The sequence below is a fragment of the Lontra canadensis genome, unplaced genomic scaffold (assembly GCF_010015895.1).
Source record: "Lontra canadensis isolate GAN:19392208 unplaced genomic scaffold, GSC_riverotter_1.0 scaffold40, whole genome shotgun sequence".
NCBI lineage: Eukaryota > Metazoa > Chordata > Mammalia > Carnivora > Mustelidae > Lontra > Lontra canadensis.
The window spans coordinates 14,520,395-14,541,471 of NW_022631034.1; the positions used below are offsets into that span (position 1 = coordinate 14,520,395).

At 36.6% G+C, this 21,077-nt stretch overlaps 1 protein-coding gene and 1 long non-coding RNA gene across 36 annotated transcripts in view; one reads left to right on the forward strand and one right to left on the reverse strand.

Moving 5' to 3' along the window:
- The window catches only part of LOC116875052, a 60,471-nt gene extending 54,039 nt beyond the window's left edge, over positions 1-6,432 (reverse strand). Inside the window, exon 1 of the long non-coding RNA XR_004384121.1 lies at positions 6,352-6,432. This is a non-coding gene — a long non-coding RNA (uncharacterized LOC116875052). The remainder of the gene's footprint in view (positions 1-6,351) is intronic.
- The window catches only part of ADGRL2 (adhesion G protein-coupled receptor L2), a 382,248-nt gene that overhangs the window by 187,379 nt on the left and 173,792 nt on the right, over positions 1-21,077 (forward strand). For 31 of the 35 annotated variants that reach the window (XM_032870190.1, XM_032870202.1, XM_032870197.1 and 28 more), the window contains exon 1: positions 6,778-7,108. The exons of 1 other annotated variant lie outside the window; for it this stretch is intronic. The gene's annotated coding sequence lies outside the window, so the exon portion shown is untranslated. Of the gene's footprint in view, positions 1-5,533; positions 5,619-5,892; positions 5,908-6,777; positions 7,109-7,138; positions 7,216-21,077 lie in introns of those variants that run through there. 3 more of the 35 variants (XM_032870192.1, XM_032870194.1, XM_032870193.1) reach the window with 3 other exon arrangements.

Below are 21,077 nucleotides of genomic sequence, written 5' to 3' on the forward strand. Positions count from 1 at the left end.
CAACTTCTTTTTTAATGTAGAATAGCTGAAGAGGTTATGTGTTTTTATTTTTAACCTAAAACAAAAATTTTTCATTGAATGTAGTTCCACAAAACCTTATCATTTCCAAATCATTTCAGTAATCCTTTGATATATAAATGACATTTTAGCATGATTCTAAATTTGGGTGCTTATTTTAAAGAAAACAAATTCTTTTCTAATGCACTTTTACTTATCAAAAAACATATGCCCATTACATCATTGTTTGGTCTAGGTCCTAGTGATTGATTTCATAGTGACCTTAAGAATGCACTGTAATGAGCTGCAATAAGTTGAAACTTAATTATAAAGATTTAAATTATTCTTGAAAATAGAGATGGCAACATTCTATTATCTTATCAAGAATCTATGATGAGAGCTAGGCTTAGGAGAAAAATCTTTGCAAATTGCTATTCTATTTTCCACATGCTCAGACAAATTTATGGTTACTGAAATATACATAACAAAGAAAGGCCTTTAAAAATAAAGTAGTTAAGTGGAGTTCAAAAATAACTATAATATTAGAGAACAAAATAGTTAAAAGTGTTAGCAATAGGTTATTTATATGATCAGAAGGATCAACCAACGCCAAGGTCAAACATCTCGCTTTATACAGTTGTACACTATATTTTCAAAACTGCAACGAAATACTTTTTTGTTGAAAAAATACTGCGATCATAGATTACAATTATGATTTTATTATTTTATGCTTATCATTAAGAAAATCATAACATTTTCTAATATGAAAATATTAACAGTGTTATATAATTATACCTTTGACTCACTATCTAAGGTGCAGGAGGCTTTTGTCAGTTTTTTTCTTACTTTTAAAAGCCTTTTGCAAGTTTGCTGTGCTACAGTGAACAATGACATAAATAATCAAAATCATTCACAGAGACACTAAGAATTCTATTTGGACTTCTCTGAAATTGGTCTTTGGTTATCTTTGAGGGTTTAGATTCAATAGAGTGGAGTTGCCTCTACTATTAACCATTGACTTGCTTTTGTTCTCATCCAAGATATACATGTTTGCTTTACGAAGAATTGCCCATCCAAATATTTTATATTTAAAACAAAGAGTTGTGATTTAGGCTACTCTTAGTTTAGCTTCAATATTTTTTTAAAAATTAAGGAAATTTTATCTCTATTGTTGATACAGATTTTCTGGATATTTTAAAAAGGCATGAGGAGACCTATTTTTAAACTATGGACTTTAATAAAATATTTGGTTGTGAGTACAATGAACAAAAAATTACTATAAGAAGTTATAGACAGCTTTGTATAAAATAAGTGTTATTATAGTTATATTTCATGGTTTGACAGAAACATTGATAGTAAAAGATCTATAAGACCCAATTATAGAAAATCCTCAAAGTCAGAGATTAAGAAGAGTTATGGGAACAGTCTATGGGAAAGAAAGACTAATTTAGAGTTGTATAAGACTCAGTGGAACAATGATTACGTAGAACATCTTTTTTAATTTGCTTACTTTTGAGTATCATAATGGCAATGGTATAAAATTTTTATAACCTTTTATATATATTTATACATATAAACACTCTAAGTGCACAGTCATGCTACCAGTTGTATTGGTGAATTTTTTAAAAAAGTATTAGTTTAAAAATGATAGGTATATGATAATAATATATGTGGTGATTATATACTTCTAAACAATGTCATTAAGCACAGTTCACCATAATTATACGTATACTGTTGTTTAAATGTCATTACTTTTGGAGACTGCATCTCTACATTTTAGATGGAGTTTGGCTTTCTTGGACAAAGATTTACTCTGCCTGAAGAGAGCTGGGAGAATAGTTAAATTTATTGGCTTTGCCAAATGCTTTCATATGTTTCTACTCTCATGGAAAATGAGTTTTGATTTCTTCTCAGCCTCCATGCATGGCAAAGCTAAAATGAAAAACAAAGCTAGCAACTTTCAACCAGTTCTAGTTAAGTTTGGTATTCACACATTGCTTTGATCTGCTCCAGAGCTTTACAACACTTACTTTCTAGAGTAAGGAAAGCTAGTTTCAGCACTAAGCATCACTGAATAGTAATGATGAAGAAATAGGAACTGGTTAACTTTAGGGTGAAATCTAGTGAATTTTATTTCTGTTTGTGTATTAGAAACCAGACCAGTTTCACCTGTTATTTGTTTACTTGTCTGTGTTATTTTAGAACTCACATCACTCTCATCACAGGCAAAAATATAATCCCCATAATGAATACAGCCTACTCTCCTTAACAGTTCTCTATCTACAGCTGCATAGCTCAAACTTAGAATTTTTGGCCCAGTATCAAGTCCCAAATCTCCCCACTCCACCCCAGCCCACCTCCATGTAGCCCCTTTTAGAACTGTCTTATCTATATCCGAGTTTGGCAGAGTGGGGTAGTGAAGAAGTTACTTACTGTTCTACTGGCTTGTACTAATCATAATATTTTAATGCCCATTTTCCTACGTCTTCAGATTCTTTAATTTGGTACCCAAACTATTGTTATTCATACTTGTATTTTGACAAGTACCTCATCACTTTCCTTTAAACAAAGGTGCTTAGATGGTAATAGCTTCAAAAATTAGCATAATTTCTGTGTCAGAAATATGTGAACCCACAGAATAAGATAATCTAGTTTCTTAAAGTTGCTTAAATTAAAAACACGAGTTTCTACAGTTGGAAAAAACATATATGGTTAAAATGTTTGAAGCCCATCAATCTCTCTAACCACATAAGCTAACAAGTACCTTCTGTTTTCTTTGAATGAAATCACCATGAGTGGTTAGATGTTGATTTAACATAAAACAAATGGAAATGGGTGTTTCCTTTGTCCTTTGCAGAATTTATTTTTAAAAACAATTAGCAAGTATTACGAATAAGTCAATGATTTTGCCATTACTTAAATAATAATACAGATTGAGTAGTTAATTTGATTGGATTTTAGGGAATGCATAATATACTCCAACTCCCCTTAACTTGCTAACATCTGCAGACATTATTAAGCTTCTCATTTCATTTTTTTTCCCTGCCATAACACCTGTATTGTTATAAATTATGTTTTGAATTGTCATGAAGTGTCAGGCAAATTATGTTTTCTGGTGTGTATGTGTCATTTAAAGGTTCCTTTGTAATGGCAGGTTTGTGACTAACAGCTTAAGCTTTAATATACCAATGCAATTAAAAGCTCTTTTCAATTCCTTTTTGTGGACACAGAGAAGGTTGAACCATTATTATGGGTAAAGTGCAAGGAAAGAATTAAAAATTCTTTAATATTTAAAACATCCTAGAGAAGGAATACATTTAGCTGTAATTTTAAAAATATAGCAAGCTTATTATATCCTTTGCAAAAAAGCTTTGAACGCTTTGAACTCTATAAAATACACATCCTATTGAATCAAAATTAAAAACTTGTATGACGCATTTTCCACTCCCTATAGTTTTAACCCACTTCTGACAATTCTTTTCAGGAACATAGTGGAGAGTGAATCACTTAGGTCCAGAGCATCAAAGATTGTCAGACCTATGAAAAGTAGACAGTGGGCTCTTCCAGAGATTGTTTCTGAGAGTTAAATAAATAAGTAAATGAGCCAACATATGGCCTGCTTAATTCAGTCAAAAATTTCTATTGATTACTTACTAAGCTCACTAAATAAAAACTTCAGCCCAGGTTTTGCCTCCCAAAAGAAAATAGGATTAGACTGATCTATGCACTCATTGGGGCTTCTTGTGAATCATGCCCAGATGAGTGAAAAACCTTCAAAGATGAACAAAGGAAAGGGCTAAAATTTTTCAGTAAATGTAGATTATTATTCGACATATTTTGGTTTATAATCTTGAATAAAACAATTTTAAATTCTAGAAGAGACCAAGATATAAATAACCTCTGAGGTCTAAGAATCTCATAATTTTACCTCTTTTCAACTAAAGAAGCCTGATTTAATTTTCCTAGGTAGATCTGTTGTATGTATAATTTTGACAGATTTAAAAACCTTAGGTACATAGTAAGGTTTCACACCACCTCTGCATACGTGTTTTTTTTTTTTTTTTTTCCCAGATGAGGCTTGTGTCCTGTATTGATAATATTTGAAACCTGTTATCTATGAAATTCCAAATGGGAGTGTTTATGTAGTTTAAAACACAAATGCTCTGAGTGGCTCCTCTTATCTTTTGGAATGGTGAGAATATTGATACATCAGTACATTAAGTACAAAGAAATCTGATCAAGAATTCCTGATTTGAGAAGTATAATGGATCAACCAAAAGAGTATGTTTTGGTTATTTGCACATGTGTACTTTTAACTTATGATTTTTTACAAGTTGGGAACAAACTTGACCAATAGCTGGATTTACTTTAGTACTACAAATGCCTGGCTCTGTGACAAAATACTGATAGGTATTTAGATGCTTCAAGTCTTTTAACAGTCTGCTGTTGACATTTTAATAACATTGTTGTTTGAAATGATTCCTTAAGTATGATGACTACAACATACCCGCAGCAACAAAAAGTGCATAGTTTCTGAAAGCAAAGCAGCTCAAGTTTCATCCTATTTTCTAAAGGTTTTAAACCTTGATGAATCGGTTTTTCTTGAAAACGAATGCATACCTGCTTCTTTAATTGAGGGCTGCGTTCATTAGTAGTATTAGTGATTGAGAAATAAATCTGAAAAATTAGGGACTTTCAGCTTAGAGATTTTGTAATAAAATTAAAAAAAAAAATCCAGTTTTGACCTTCCTCGTATACAGAGGACACTTAAACTGGCTTTAAAATATTTTTCAAGCGTAATTTGTCCCGTCGTGGTCTGCTCTCTTCAGCTCAGGTTCATCGCTGGCGCTGCCTGGCTGTTTACTGACACTACCATCACAGAGGTGGCAAGGAAGTGTGGTCAGAGGACAAGAGCAAAAGCAGTTTCAATGTAAGGAAATGAGGGAAACAGACCTAACAGCACGATGAATGCACTTGCGAGTAAAGAGAGCCTTGTAGTCTCCTTTCCTTCCTTTGCTTATCCTGGTGGGTTTAATCAAAAACAAACAAAACGCTCTTGTGAAATATAGTCAATAAAGTCAAAGTTTGGCGAGGTCTCTGTAACTACAAAGAAAAAGTCACCGCAATTTTAAAAAATGTAACTTTCATTAACGAGCGCGCCGGAAATCTCAGGTATCAAAGACGCATTAACCCTGGAGCGTCCCCCGCGCGCCGCAGCCGGACGGAGGCAACCGCGGCGAACAGACGTTCTTTTCTCCTCGGAGCAGTCACACAAAAGGAGGGCTGCGGAAACTAAAAGTTTCGAAGCCTCTGGCTCGCAGCGTGGAGAAAAGAGAAAACCTGGAGACGGGGTGGGTAAAAGACGCATCCTAGGCGCCTCTTCGAAGTGCAGGCAAGGAGAAAGCTCCTGGGCCTGGAAGGAAGAGGGGAGGGGGCTCCCCACCCGAGCCGCTGGCCAGTCCCCTGCGCCCCGCCTCGGAAGCCCGAGCGCCGCACTCCGCCGTGCTCTCCCAAATACCCTTCACCCCGTTCCAGAAATAAAATAAATGTTTTTAAAGTGCGTGTGTGTGGACAGGATGGAGAGCGCGCGCCGGAGGAGCGCGCGGAGGACCTCGCGCGCAGTGAGTGGAGTTTGGGGGTGGGGGTCGGGGTGGAAGGGGTGTGTTGATGGTGGGAGGGGGGAGGCTGGATGCGAAGCCCTGGGACTGAACGGGGGGTGGCGAGCCGACGGGGAGGCAGAGGAGGGGCGCCAGCCGCCGCAGGCCGCCTCCGGGGCGCGTTCCGAGGCCGAGTGCGCGCATCCCTCGCCGCCGCTGCCCGGACAGCCCTGCGGCCGCCCCGCCGGCGGAGCCGGGGCCGGCCAGTCCTAGGGCGGTTGCTCGGCCACCGCCACTCGAACTGCTCGAGCCCGTAAGTGTCCCCTTTCGCTCCCCTCCCCCCTGCTCGGGCGCACCGCCGCCGCAGCTGCTCAAATGGAGTGGAAAATGGCCATTGGGCGGCAATGAGTTATAGATTATCTGCTCCACGTTTTGTACTTAGCTGCCTGTAATCTTCTTTTGAGTTTGCCTGAGCCCCTTGCTGGAAAAATCAGGAGGGAGAGATTTGTCCTTTGCCGCTGTACACGCTAATATGTTTATATGATTAGTAGAACTCGGGAAGGGGGGTGGGTAGGTGGGGATTTGGGGAGGAGGAGGAGGAGGCTGGAGGTGACTCCAGTTCAGACCTCGCCGAGAGTCTGTGTCAGGACTTCGCGCTCCCCCATCTCTCTCCCTCTCTCCCTCTCTCTCTCCCTCTCACTCTCTCTCCGCTCACACACACACTCGCAGAGGTGCCGGAGCGAAATCGGGAGCTTACCGGAGAATTCCTTGGGATTGTTGGGGGGCATCTCCCCTCCGTAGCTGTGCGTGGCGTGGCTCTTCCGTGCACCTCCCAGCTTCCCCGAGCCAGAGTCCTCGCCTTCAGCCTTTCGTGGGGCAGCGGCCACCGCTCAGCCTCGGCCCGGAGCCCCGAAATGTGAGGAGGGGCCGCCGCTGCCTCCCGCCCCAGGCCGCAGGGTCGGCGCGGGGGGATGCCAGTCCGGCCAGCGCAGACCGCGGGCTGAGGGGCTTCGCCTGACAAACTGAGTTGGCCTCGCGCCGCCGGCGTCTGCCCGCCCCTCCCGCGGCCGCCGCTCCGAGGGGACTCCCAAGTCTGCGCACCTCTGTCGGGCTTTTACCTCCGCCACCCCTTTCGCTCTGATTCCCGAAATTTTGATTTTTCTAAGGGAGCGTGAGGTCTGGGGGTGTGCGCGCGTGTATAAAAGACCCTTCTCCGAAGCGGCGTGTGGGAAACTGCGGGAAAATGTTGACCTAACCCCAGGAGCCGCCCGGCGCTGGCTGCTTGGCTGGAGGAGGCGGCGGCGGCGGCGGCCGAGCAGGAGGACGCGCCGAGCAGCGGCGCCGTGTCCCGCCGGCGAGCCGCGGCGCTGCCTCCGGCGCGGACTCGGCGGCCGGCGACCCGCGTGCGGCCGGCCTCGGCCCTCACCGGACCGGGTAGCCGCTGCCCTTTGCTCCTCTCCCCGCGCGGCCCCCGCGCCAGACGGCCCGCCCCCGGGGCGCGCTCGCAGACCGAGGTAAGATCCGCAGGAGCGAACAATGTGCCTCTGTGCCGGGCTCCGGAGACCTGTTTGCTTTGCGCCTCCTGCCCGGGGGTGGATGCTGGAGGTGGAGGGAGCCGCGGGTGAGTTGGGGCTCGCCTGTTTGTTTATGTTCGGCCGGGCCGAGGGAGAGACCCGCGCTGGCTCTTGCTGCGCCCCCTCCCCCCCCACCTCCTCTGCTCAGAAATCGATACGCAGAACTCCAGTCCCGTCCAGCCAGCTTCTCCTTTTCTCGGGGAGCTGTTGTAACGCTCTCTAGGCATCAGTCTGTTTGCAGGGGGCGTGGGGGAGCACCATTGGGTTAGCGTTTTTTGATCTCTGAAAGCTTGGGTGGGAAGGTGCCGCTCTCCCTTTTACAGCCCGTCTGGGGAGGGGGATGTGAGGAGCGCCCTCCGTGGGACCGCTCTGCTTGGGGTGCGGGGCCCCTCCCGCCCCCCTCTGCAGACCTGTCCCGGGCTGTAAGTGGAGCAGGGAGGCCGGGCTCCGGGAGCGAGTACGGGGGAAGTGGGAGGTTTGGTGGGGGGGCTTGGGTGAGTTGTTGCGGGTTGTTGTTTTTTCTTGTCGGTGGTTAGGTGGTGTGGAGTGGCAAGGATGACAGCAAAGCGCAGCCAGATGTGGCCAGGCCGGCGCGGGGGCTGGCAACGATTAGGGGCGGCCCCACGGGGCGGGCTGGCGGCGGAGCCGGGCACCCGGCGGGCCCTGGGGAGGGCAGAGAGCCTCCCCGACCCGCAGTGAGAGGGCAGCAGCGGGCCGCGCTGGGCCTGCGGGAGAAGTTACCAACCGTGGGCTCCTGGGGTGGCTGTGGGGCTGGGAACCTTGGGAAGTCTGGTTTGTAGGATGGGGGTGCCGGGTGAGGATCCACGGGGAGGAAAAGTCGTGGGAGGAGCGCGAGGAAAGGCGAGACCCCGGGGCTAACCGAGCGTAGGCTCCTTGATTGGCTGGGGCGAGCCGACCCCTCGGGTAGGAAGGCGAGGGCGGGCGAAGCGACAAAAGCGTCTTAGCAGTGGGGAGGCACGCTTGCAGGACTCCTTCACTTGGGATCAGTAAAGTTTGTTCCTTTCGCCAAACTACGGGGCTTAGGGTAGGGGAAATCGCTGGAAGCTTTACGTTGTGCCCAAAGTGTCGCTGATCGGAGGCTAAGGAACGTATGCCATATATATATATATATATATTTTTTTTTTTTTTCTGAATCTCTCTCTCTCTCTCTTTCTCTCTGTCTCCTCTCTATATATTTATCTTTTCTTCATTCCGTCCTCTAAAAACGTAGTTGGAGGGGGGAAAAAAGTCTTCTTTCCTCCTCTTTTACGGACTCCTCCCCCCTCATCATTTCCCCCTTCCCGGGCCCTCTCATTCCGTTCTTCCTGACGCAAACTGTGTTGTCTCGGATTCAGACCGAGGAAATGTTTTCCTCCTGTTTCTTGAAAGGTGTCAGGCTGGTTAGCAGCTCCTCCAAGCAGCCTAGGAGCGTCTGAGCCGCAGCCACCAACCATATGGTTCCCGTTACAAAAGGCCCGGTTCTAAGGCACTCTCCTCCCTGCCCCCGCCCCAATTCTTAAATTTTCTTCTGCAGCCTTTACTGTATGTGTACTTCTGTCGTCCCCTTTCCAGAGGCGTAGATTTAACGGACGCTGTTTCATTCATTTCCCTGTCAGTGTTTGTATCTGGAACGGGCCCCACCGAGTTTGCTCTTTGCTCAACTCGAGTTACACAATGAAGAAAAGTCACATCCGTTTGGTAAATAATTTCCTGTCGGGATGTCTCTTACTAAATCAAGTTAGATCTTGGGCAGACCTTAAAAATTGGGTACTAAGGAGGCAATGTGCGTCCACAGCAGAAAAAATAGAATAGTCTGTGTAGTGTGTTTAATAAATACTTTAGAAAAGTTGTTATGGGACTCTTGACCTAAGAGGTAACTAAAGGTAACTCGCTAACTTTAAATTTAGTATGTTTCTAATATTTGGAAAGCGTTATATAAGAAAATCTACTTCTGTTCAGGTGTGTTGTGGAACTTTTTGTTGTCCCTCCCTCCGCCCTCCAGGAAATGTATGCATGATAGAGAGAATACTGTAGAACAAATGTTCTGTTGTTCAGTTCCTTCAGACATTCCGATTCTCTCCTTTTGTTGCTTGCCTCCAAAAGAGGTGCCATTTCACATCCTTCTGCACAAATTGTTTGAATTAATGCAAGTGTGAATTCTTACCGTTTGAAGGGGACTATTAGCATATCAAAGGTTTCTTAGCTTCAGCTCAATTGAGAAAACTTCAGCCTGTCTTCCATTTGCTTCCAAGCAGAGGCCCAAAGGGCAATGAGGATTGTAAAGGGTAAAAATAGGGAGGTGGATTCAGGCTGTGTTTCTGAACTTTCACTGTTTTGTAATTATGTGAGCGAAAAACATTGTCTATTGCTGTGGAGCCCTTGCAAATGGCAAGACAATTATTTTCTATTGATAAATGGTTTGTTCCTAGAAAAAGGGTGACCTTTTATTTTATGATAGTCACTGTTGCCTGTCTTTTGGGGTCCCTTCAGTGGAAGAGAGTGAGAAAGCTTTTCCTTCCAACTTAGTACTTTTATACGGCCTGCACTTTGTTATATTATTAAAATGGGTAGGGAAGACTTTTAATTAGAGTATAAAACAATAGAAATCTTGTGATAAAGGGACACTCATTTTTACACCTAGGAAACTTATTTTTAATACACTTGCTAAATTAAGGGGGGAAAATCAAAGGAGGGTTTCAATATTAAAAACTCAGCATGAACTTTGTTAATGTAACTTTTGTAGGTGTAAATTTGAAAAAGGGTTCTAGGTGATATTCAGATTATTTGTGAATTCTATTTAGTAGTAATTCTTTCTGAATATTGTTTTGTCTCAAAAGTTATGTATCTTCTAAACACCGTAAACTGGAGAATTCAGCTTACATTTGGTTTATTTTTCCTAGTATTTATAGCATATTTGTTAATGCTTTTTTTACATTTGCAGAGAGATAAGTTCTTTGAATTTCTTTTAACAACTCAATATCCATTAGTGGAGAAATAAGAACAAGTACTTGGGTCATTTGGGTCATTTCATGGCAAGCAGATGGGTCAAGGGAGAACTTTTTTCATCAACTTCTGGGGAACTGTTTGTTTTATTTATTTAGCTTTAGATTTCCTAAAACCTAGTTTTAAGATGAAAACGAACCTCAGAGAAGATTTTGGAACCTATATTTTTTATAGTTTTACTTTTGATTGTTAGTTGATTTTGAACAGGAGCTTATATTCTTTCATTAGAAGAGGACTTTTTTTTTTTTTTTAATAAACTAATGTTCGGAATTCCTTGGTTTTATTCTAATATTGAAACTTAACTCAGTTTTGGAGGGATAAATATCATTACATTAATTGCCTAACATTTTTAGCTTTTCGTTTTATAAGATACTTTATTTAGATTAAGAGATTTTTTTAGTGGCATTCCTATTGTATATCATTCCCCTGAAATCATTTTATTATAGTTTATTTATCTGGTCCCTTTGGTTATCTAAGAAGTACTTTTGAGGTAAAAATGCCCACATTGATGTAATTGCTCTTATTGCACTTAAGTTGTTGTTAACTAGTCTGCTTTGAATGCAGAGTGCTATAAAGAAAACATTATCCTTTAGAGCTATTAGTGATAATCTAAAAATTGTCTTGAAAACATTGTTCTTCATTTTATATGATGGTGATCCTGAATTCAGCAAATCTCTGAAGGTGTAAAATGCAGTGAAAAGATTTTTCAACATCTCAATGACAAAATTGGACTACTTAGAGAAAAATTAATGTGTTGTAGAAGCACTTCAGCTGCCATTTTCAATCATTGTGGGTTACTATGTGTTGGCAACAAAAAATGAATTTAGAAATACAGATAGTTCTGGGACCAGGTAGCTGGAGAATCAGAATATTAAGTAATGTGAGGTACAACAAACATTACTTCTGGTTTTGATTTGAGAATTTCCAATAAATATAATTTTTTAAAGCTTTGATTCTGCTCTATTAATGGACTAACATCAAAGCAGACAACAAAACTTCCAAATGTTATAAAAACTAGTATTAAATATATGGATCTCACATGGAGTAGTACTACAGGTCTTAATTTAAGACAAGCAGTTGGGGTTTTTATTGCTGCAATTTTCACAATCAGCAGAAACGTTAACACCAAGCTTCTGGGCGTTTCCTTTCTTAAAATAAGCAAGAGGAGAGCTTTAAAACCAAGGTTTACTTAAGGTTGGATCTTTATTTGATCATTATTGAAGCTTTTTGTGTTTTAGCAAAAAACCTGACATAGTATTTTAATGTCTTAAGTACTATAGGAATATGTGACCTAAGATTGAGAAGTTGGGAAGGTCAAGAGGTAACTGGAAATCTGTACACCATAGTAATAAAATGTTATTGCTGTATTTTCTATCAAAATATTTATTGGACCTAACTTTTGTGCATAAATATTCAAATCACTCTTAGTTTATTGACAGAAGTAGTATGAGATGAAGAGAGCATTACAATTTAGGTATGCACTATACCTTATACGCACTATACTTACTATACTTTCCGCACTCTAAAGCACTATACTTTCCTGAGAGAAATCTGTTCTCGTTTTAAGAAGAATCCATATCTCTTGCTCAATTGCTAATATTTAAGAGCACAGATTAACTGTATTTAGATTAGGAATGGAATACAGTCTTGGAAATTTGAAGAATTCAGTGATTGAAGAATTCAGGATTGCTATTTTTACGAAAAGTTTCAAAGACTGTACACTTTGCCTCTTCATGTCCTCTGTATCTGATTTTGAGTGTTGGAGAGGTACACATTGAACATCTCTCTGCTTTTCTGTGGAAAAGGTTCCTGTAAAATTAAGGTGGAATTATTTTCAAACTAATAAATCCTAGAAATAAAGTGCATGATTATGAAGAAATGTTCATCAAATTATTTGCAAGAATACTTAGCTAAAAATTTTTGCATATTAATGGTTTTGATCAAGTGTTAAAAATAACAACTTTAGCTCCTAGTCCTGAAAAGGCCTTGAAATCCTATTTATGTTTTGGTTATATCAGTTCTTAAGGTAATTTGTTTAAATATCAGTTCATATTACCTAAATAGATAACTGTTTTGTAACTATTTTCAAGAAAGTTTAAAACATTTCTATTTTAAAGATAGATTAAAATCATAGCTTAGTTAACGTCTCTCTTACATAACACTAATTAGTCTATAGCCCCACCTAAATATTCATCTCTTCAAATAATTCTTGATTGAAGGTTGAAAGGTTGAAAAGTATTTAATCACCCCGATTACTGTAATTAGACTTGATGTTATCAGAAAAATTGAGACTATTCTCTGAAATCTTTTTGCCACTCAAGATTGGTCAAGTAGTGATTTTTTTTTAATGCTTTAAGAAAAACGCTTAAGAAATGGGTTAATATAGAGATAGTTAATGATTGGAATTAGGGAATTAGAATCCTGAAATGGTGACATTTTTCTTGACCTAAGTGTGAATAACTTTTAAAGGAGAAACTATATAACTGGAGATCTGTAATTTCTAAATTTTATTCAGGATGTCAGTATGGCATTTTGACTTTATAGATTTTCTTATATGTATGTTATAAACAATGAAAATCTTTTAATGGTGTTTTGACATAATTGGGTATTTTTTTAAGTGGATCACTGTGTCATAAAAGGTCTTAATCAAACAAAAAATACTTAAAAATCTTTTTACATCACTTATCTGATAGACTAAATGTAAGCAATAATTTGCAGACATTTTCTAATATATTCTTATGCAATGATTTTTAAAAAGTTATTTCTTAAGAAAAAAATAACCTCCCATGTATTGCCAATAAAAATTATCTTTAAAAAAGGTAGATCAAGTGAAGGAACCTAGCACTTAATACCTGCAAGTAAAGTGCAGCTTACAGCAAAACACTATTGATTGTTTTGAAGCACAGAGCAAGTTTAAATACAATTTGTTTAATTACAACAAAAATGCAGTTTTATGAAGTAATATAGTTTGTCTTCATAGAGAATTTTATGCATTGTGTGGTGGCAAGTAAAATCCCATCACAGTTGTATAAATTTGTTCAATTACCAGAATGGCTAAAAGAAAAAAAAAATCAATTTACGTTGAAAAGCAACAGAAATTAGATTACCTTGGTTAGTAGGACCTTGCCAGCAATGTCTAAATTGCTTAATAATATCAAAAGCTACCATGTTTCACACTGTAAAGATATTGTGCCTGTTTTAATATGCATATATCTTGTTTACTTGATGACTTCTGCTATTGTCAACTTTTTTTCTTTTTGTTTCCCATTTTTTGGAAGCTGTTACATTTCATGCAAGAAGCCATTTATTTCCACTTGCATATTCTAATTTTTTTAGAGATTTGCTTTTTGTAATTGCTTTTCTGGGTTCATAGTATTTGTAATCTGCTGATATTTCAGATGAATGTAGTGAAATATCAGATGTAATTTTAGGCATCCAAAGAGACCTAGCCCATCAGTGTAGATAGCTAGGTTATTATCAACAACAGAAACATATTTTAGAAATTTTTACTACTGACTCTAGAGTTATAAGGAATTTTAAGTCTTAAATTCTTGTAGCAATAAGGTGACATGGGATTCATCATAGCGGATAGCCGGGCACCTGTTTTATTACCACCTTGATTGATTCTGGCACCCAGATTTACCGAAGTGCAAGAACAGGCCACAACTGCTGCTCACAGCCACCCAGCTGTTTTTAGGTCATGAAGTCAACTTCCTGGAATTTCTGGGGAAACCAGTTGAAAAGGGAGGACAAATGTCACTTTAAATAGAGATGTTTAAATCAGATTTCTGCCTGAGGGTAAAATTTAGGTCTGTTTTAGCCCGGATGTAATGTCTCCCTCTACAGAGCACAGCATTAATCACTACCTGACAAGAAAACCTATGCTGAGCAAAACGGGCCCCTGTTGGTCTTGTCATTGATTTTTCCAATCTGTGAGGAGTACATTATAAACATTAAAATTCACACACAGGGATTACACCTTAATCTCTGAATTTCAGTATTGAAATTCGTTGCTTTAAAAGAAGCCTACTTAAAGCTAAGAAAGAAAAAACTTTGGCAGATGTTTTGTAAGGATAAATTCAATATCTTCATAAAAATAGAAATATTAAAAAGCAGGCAGGTTAAGCAGAAGTTAACATCCTAAATAATGACCTAATTTTGTTCAAGATGCATTAAGTAACTTCAAAAATGTGTGGGTTTTTGTTGTTGTTGTCGTTGTTTTAATAAATCTGATACTAGAAAAAAGAAAGAGATAAAAATGAACTATTAGTTCTTGACCATGACAGATGAAAGAAGTTGAAAAGATGGTTAACTTTAGACCTAGGTCAGTTCAAAGACTTGTTATTTTGTTAGAACAAAACCGGATAAATCTATTTCTAGATGAGTAATAAAATCTTTAGCCATTATAGCAGTGAAAAATGCACCATGAAGTTCCTCATAAAAGAAGAAGGGTTAGTTTTGCTCTTTCAATTATTAGTAATACTCTTTAGCTCCTTTCTTGATCAAATAAATATATACACACATGTACATACATAAGCATGGAATTTATATTCTGTTCCTTTGTATATATCAATATTTATGACTTTAATTGACTAAAAATTTTTGCAAATATAAGTTTAAAATGTAAACTATCTACGATTGAAATGACTTTTTAAACTGATTTTGAAAATGATATGGCTTAGTTAATCTCTGTTTCGTTTTCAAAGGTATTTACTACTTTTGGATCACAAAATGCTTGTACTACCCATGCTTTGCAACATTACATAGGTACTTTACATCAGCCCATGCCTCAAACAGATTGTTGCCTTGTATTTAGATGATAAAATAATCTAACCCCAATTATTGTAGAAAATGATTCTAGGCTGCTAAGGGTGGGCTCGGGGACCTTGCTTTTGACTAATGCTTTCTTTTGTAGAGTACAGTAAATAGTGTCGATAAAGAGAACAAAAGAGAATTCTGGTTTGTTTATAAAGTAAGTTCTAATTTTAATCATTTATTCTTAAAATAGAATACTGTGACAGCAGTTCTTCATATAATGAGGGAATCATTACAAAATTTTAGAAAAGGTCTTTAGTTGATATATTTCTCTTATGTAGATATATTTACTTAATTGGTTCTCAACTACGATTTACATAAAAAAACCATGTCGAAAATTATTTCACTTTTCTGTACTTTGAGACAAATTATTTCTATTTGGAATTATTATTTCTTTATTCCACTGGCATTTTCCATACAGAAATTTTATACCTCTGCCTTAAAAGCCAACCATTTTTTCAGTGGTTATTACTGTGGTTATTGATTAGAACTTACAGAACACATGTTTTTATACAATATTTTCTCCACTCATTTTTGTGTTCTTAATCTTGTGATGCTTATGGTATTTTAATTCTTAAAATTCCTCGTCTTCCTACGGTTAATGTCCAAGACAGTTTGGGAAACATTAATTTTGGTGTTGTAAGTTTATACATCTGTATCCCAGTGATTATGCATATTTGTACAGAATTTGACAAAGCTTTAATGTATTAAATGAAGAATTGAAGCACATTATGTATCTTGTCTTACATTCAAAAAAAGGTAGATCTAATTCTGAAATGTTTCATTTCATTTCATACATCAACAGATAAAAATTATACTAAAATTTGATGGTCTAGACATTTCATTTTTATTAAGGATGTTTAACTGTTTCTGTCCTTTCAAAGTTCCGTGAATGTCATGAGAAAGATAGTATTGGGATATTGGTTGCTTCCTCTGGATAGCTCTATAGATGAGCAATAGAGATGTCTCTCCCACCTTTGTTTTTTCGCTGGGAATGCTGTGATATTGACAGCCTTCATGGAAATCACTTTTCATATTATCATTGGTTTTAAACTAGGTCTGCAGCCTGAATATTTAAAAATATAAGTGAAACAAAATTTTATCTTTCTCTAAAGTGAAAAACTCACTACAAGTGCTGCTTATTACAAGTTGCCTTTCCCCTTAACCTTGTTTTCTTTGTTCAAGTAGAAAAATTTAACTGATATCTCTGCATGACATTTTTGTATGTTTAGCATGAAAGTGAGCAAATCTTTTATAATTTACAGGTGTTTAATAAAGATCTTAGTTTAAAAAAAAATCACTTTCTAAGCCTGTCAGTTCATTTATAGCGGAGTCAAATGGAATGCCTCAAATTTCTAGTCACTGCTTATATGCTATAAGGTGGTGCATAGATGTTTGAAGGGAAAAATCAGGGGGACATCCAATTGCCCAGTAATAATTTCTAGTAACACATTGCCCCTAAGACCTTGAAAATTTCTTAACTTGGCCTTTCATTCCCCTGTACCCTTGTCAGAGATGCACCTTGTATCTGTGTATACACGGAGAAAGGAATATGGTGAGGAGAGTATGCAAACACAAATCTAAAACTGATTCTGAAAAAAATATGATGGAGGGGTAAAGGGCATTTTGTAAATCAAATAAGTTTTTCTTTTCGTATTGAATTAGTGAAAATAAATTTATTGTTCAAAAGTAAATACTTCCAGGTTTACATTTCAGAATTTTTTAAAATAAGAAAATATGGTAGTTACTGCATTTATTTGAAATTCATCTTTTATCTTTCACCGTAAGTTGATCCTAAAATACCACCTTTGATTGTGTACTTTGGGATCAGAAGATGCATCAGATAAACGGGTTGAACAGCTTTGTTTTGGGTGGTCTGTCATTTCAGGCTGGTGCTGTGTAAGCAAGGTAATGTTTTCTTTTCCTTGAAATACACTTTGTAAGAGTGGCTCTTGGGTGACTTTGAAAAGTTTGTATATTCTACCTGCTCAAGCCACATTCTTAACCAGGCTGAAGGACAAGAATAATCATGTTGAACCACAAATTTTCAAAAGCAGTTATTTTAATCGGATAATTGGTAAGGAGGAGACTCTAGATAATAGTATTTTCATACAATAGTGACCTGCATCTTTACCGGGCAACTGCCTACATGTTTCAGATATTTTTGCTAACCCTTGTTATTACCTGCAGAGGGAGCTTGTATATGAGATAAAATAATCAAGGCAATATCAATTGGAATTGCATTTTTGAAAATTGTATTTTTTAATGTATTTTAAATTTTGTTTGAGAAAAACTGTTCTAAGGAATATAAGGCATTTGGGATTAGCCAAATTATAGTGAAATTCAGTATACTATGTGTCCAAGTATTTATCATTTCATATATTCACAGCTGACGAATGTGCCTTTTACCTTTCCTTAATTAGTAAAAATAACTTGAAAGGTAATGATAATGAATCAGTTTTATTTTGAGATGCTAGCTATTTTTATGATCAGCCAACACTCTGGATGACTAGAACTGTGTCTTGTTTAAATATCGAATAATTGTTAAAAGAGAGGTTGGATTTTTTAGAAAATTTTCCAGATTATGTGAAATATTATAAAGTGATCACTGAACAATAAGTAGTACATTACATTCTTCTATATTTAATTAATAGATCAAAGTAGATGAGTTGCATATGCTCTTTTCTAAAAACAAAAATGATCACTTTGAATTAATGACTTTTGCTTGCAATAACGGACTGATTAGTGCAGTGACACTTAAAAACAGGGAAAACCACCAGCAAAGATCTAATATTAAATGGTTTAGAAAATTGTTGAGTAACTTGGAAAAACACGAATGCAGGTAAGATAGGCAGTACTTAATTAAAAAATGGAATTATATTTATGAATACTGTGTCGGCTAAATTTCTAAGAAATTATAAGCCAGATACTCAGAAATATTTGAGAGTTTTCCAATCCGGTGTTTTGGTAATCAGTGTTAAAATAAGCCTTTAGGAGCATTTGGTTCTTTTCAGTTAGCAAAATTTGTCACATCATATGCGTAATTGTGCCAGGAAATTTAGGGTAAGATGTTATATTAAATTATACTAAAAATTAACCTTTTTGTTCTTATTTTTACATTTTAGTATAAAAATGTTATTTCAGAATTTGCTTGTTGGAAAAAAAAAAAAAAGTTTATCCTTTAATGCATCCTTGAAAAGAGATGTAATAGATCATTTTCTTTCCTTTAGTTTACCAGGGAATGATATGACAAGTCAAAATAACTTATTTTGTATTTTAAGAGGCCTTGTTTCTTAATGAAATTCATTGTCGTAGATTTACTGTTTTATTAGCTAAGCTTCACTAATGTGAAAAATCAGATTGTTACTGTTACACAGAATGACTCTCTGAGTAAGAAAACTGTTGTCTAATAAAGAAATTTATGGTACTGGCATGGGCTTTTATATAAGTATTAACCTCTCAGCATGGTCATGTATTATCTTAACAAGTCTATGCTACATTTATGCAGAGCATTTTCATACCAGGGTAAGAATATTAGCAACAGCAATTACACTTCAATAGGATTATGATGGTATGTTTTTACAAAAGTATACAAATGCTCCTTTTCGGTAGAATTATTGATAGGCATCCTGTACTGCCAACTTCATTGTCTTAAATAATATGATAAAAAAGATTTCTTATCATTGTTGATGCTAACTATGATGAGCACTGGAAAATAGAATCTGATATTACAGTTCATTACCCTTTTCCCTCGAATATCACACCTCCCTTCACAGAGAGGTAAGGGTTACTAGAGAATTCATTCCAGGAAAATTGTTACGTGAGGAACAGTAACTCACAGAGTGCATAACTTCTGTGAGGTTATTGGAAAGGCACAGCTAGGGTAAGTTCTACTTGTTTTGTCTTAAATTTGGAGGTTAACTACTGAGTGTTTTTTAAAGTAGTGAAATTTGAATCCATTGCAAAAAACTGTTTTGTTGACAAGTTAAGTTATTGTAAAAGTTATTGGTATTGTACTAGGGATGTTATGACAAGGAAGTTAATTGGCAGTGCTCTTCAGTTTAAAATAACTGACATTCTTTGTAAGTTAGCAAAGTCAAATATTCTTGAATGAATAATAAAAAATATTAGTTATGATATAATTTCTGGTCATTTGTATATATGTTGAGTGAATGTGTATGTATTAAATTGTTTCTACATCTGTTTAAGCCGATTGGCTTTTAAAAAAAAATAAGCTGTATTATGAGTAGAATAAAATATGAGGAATAATTCTCGATATAAGAGTAGTGTATGTTATGAATGTTTACTTGAAATAATCTTTTTTTAATATACATCTTATAAAAGTGGAAGTTTCTATTGAAAAACTTGCTATGTTTTATTCTCTTTGAACCAATTCAAATATTTTAACAGGTTAACATTTTAAATGGAAGTTAATAAAACATGTAAAAAAACCCTAAATAATATTTATTCAAAATTTATGTGTACCTATATGAAGAGTCTGGAATTCAAAACTGTGAATCTCCATGTTTTAATAACTGCTGGAAAAATATATTTTATATTGATTCTTAACAGAATTAATTTAAAATTTAAAGACTCTTTCATTTTAATTATAATAATAGATAAATAATATTAGTTCCTTTTTGCTTTTAAATTTTTCAAAAGCATAGATATCTTCAAGTTGAAATCTAACAAAGGTTTAAAAGACTACTTTTTATTATGTACATTTTATGTAATATGATTCTATGGCATTCACAGGTTATTGCTAATTCAAAGCTGCACCGAAGAATGAAGATGTTAAAATCTTAGAATATCAAAATTCTATTCATTTTTAAAAAGAATCAATTATAAGATAGTATATCTTTTTCTCCAGTAATTTAAACATGATTGCATTACCTATATATAGAATAAACACAAAACCTAAGGATGTAACTGAAATTCAAAATAAAAATATTGATACTTTCTATTCATGAATAATCTTGTCTCATATTTGATTGGTTTTCTTACTTTAATACAAATACAATTTTAATATAAATTTAAATAATCTTTTTGAGACATAACTAAGGAAGCCATTTACTCATTGAATTTTTATTTTTATGTAATATATAATGTTATATGTAATGTTCTTTAAAAATTAGTTTATATTCAATGCTCTTTAATTCAGAATACTGATTTGAAAGGCATTTTTGTTTTGACCAAATACCAGTCAAAGCAGAAAAGTAGTTGTTATTACTCATATCAGAGGCCTGAAGTTTCAAGGAAATAGCTTAGCCCAGTATTTTATTACTTGTCAGAGCATCATAAGGGATGCTTTGTTATCTCTTAGTAGTAATTACTGGCCTGTAGTAGCTGTTGGCAGATGCAAAAATAAGTACCTGGACCTTTGAAATTATTCGAATTACATTCAGGAAAATCTTTGTTTTAGATCTTTGCTACATGGGACTCAGATAACAGAAGCAATATGTTAAGGTATTTAAGAGTACACTCTAAAAGCACTTTTCTTTGTCCTCTTCGTTGGAATTTTGGGTTGATTAGTGTTTATAAAATATTTTGTAAAATTATGGTGACGTAAAATTATGAACTTGATGGTCAGACATAACTTTTATACTTTGCCTATTTTAATAGTGTAGTCACTCTCTCACATCTCCCATTTGTTTTGCTGTTGTTTTTTTTACTAATATTCTTGTATTGTGTTACTGATATGTTAAGTGCAAAGTTCCCTTGACATTTCAGCCTGAAACCTATAATTGGTTTCATTACATGAGAAAAGATATTTTTCAAAGCATTTATTATTCAGTCACTAATATTACATGATTAAAAAATTAAAGAACAAATTTTAGGTATCTTAGAATTCACATTTTCCAGAGTTGGCTTTTTAAAGAAAAAATATTTAGATTTGATTTTTGATAGCTTAAGAGTGTTCTTAAAAAATTAGAATAAGAATGCTTTAGAACAAGACTAAATTGAATAGCCTTTAGTACAACCATTGCTTAAGTATTTGAACATTATGTACACTAATAATCTCATTCTCTGTATTGCCTATTAAATCTGGGAAAATCAAGAACATTACCAAGAAAGTTAGAATTAAATCACC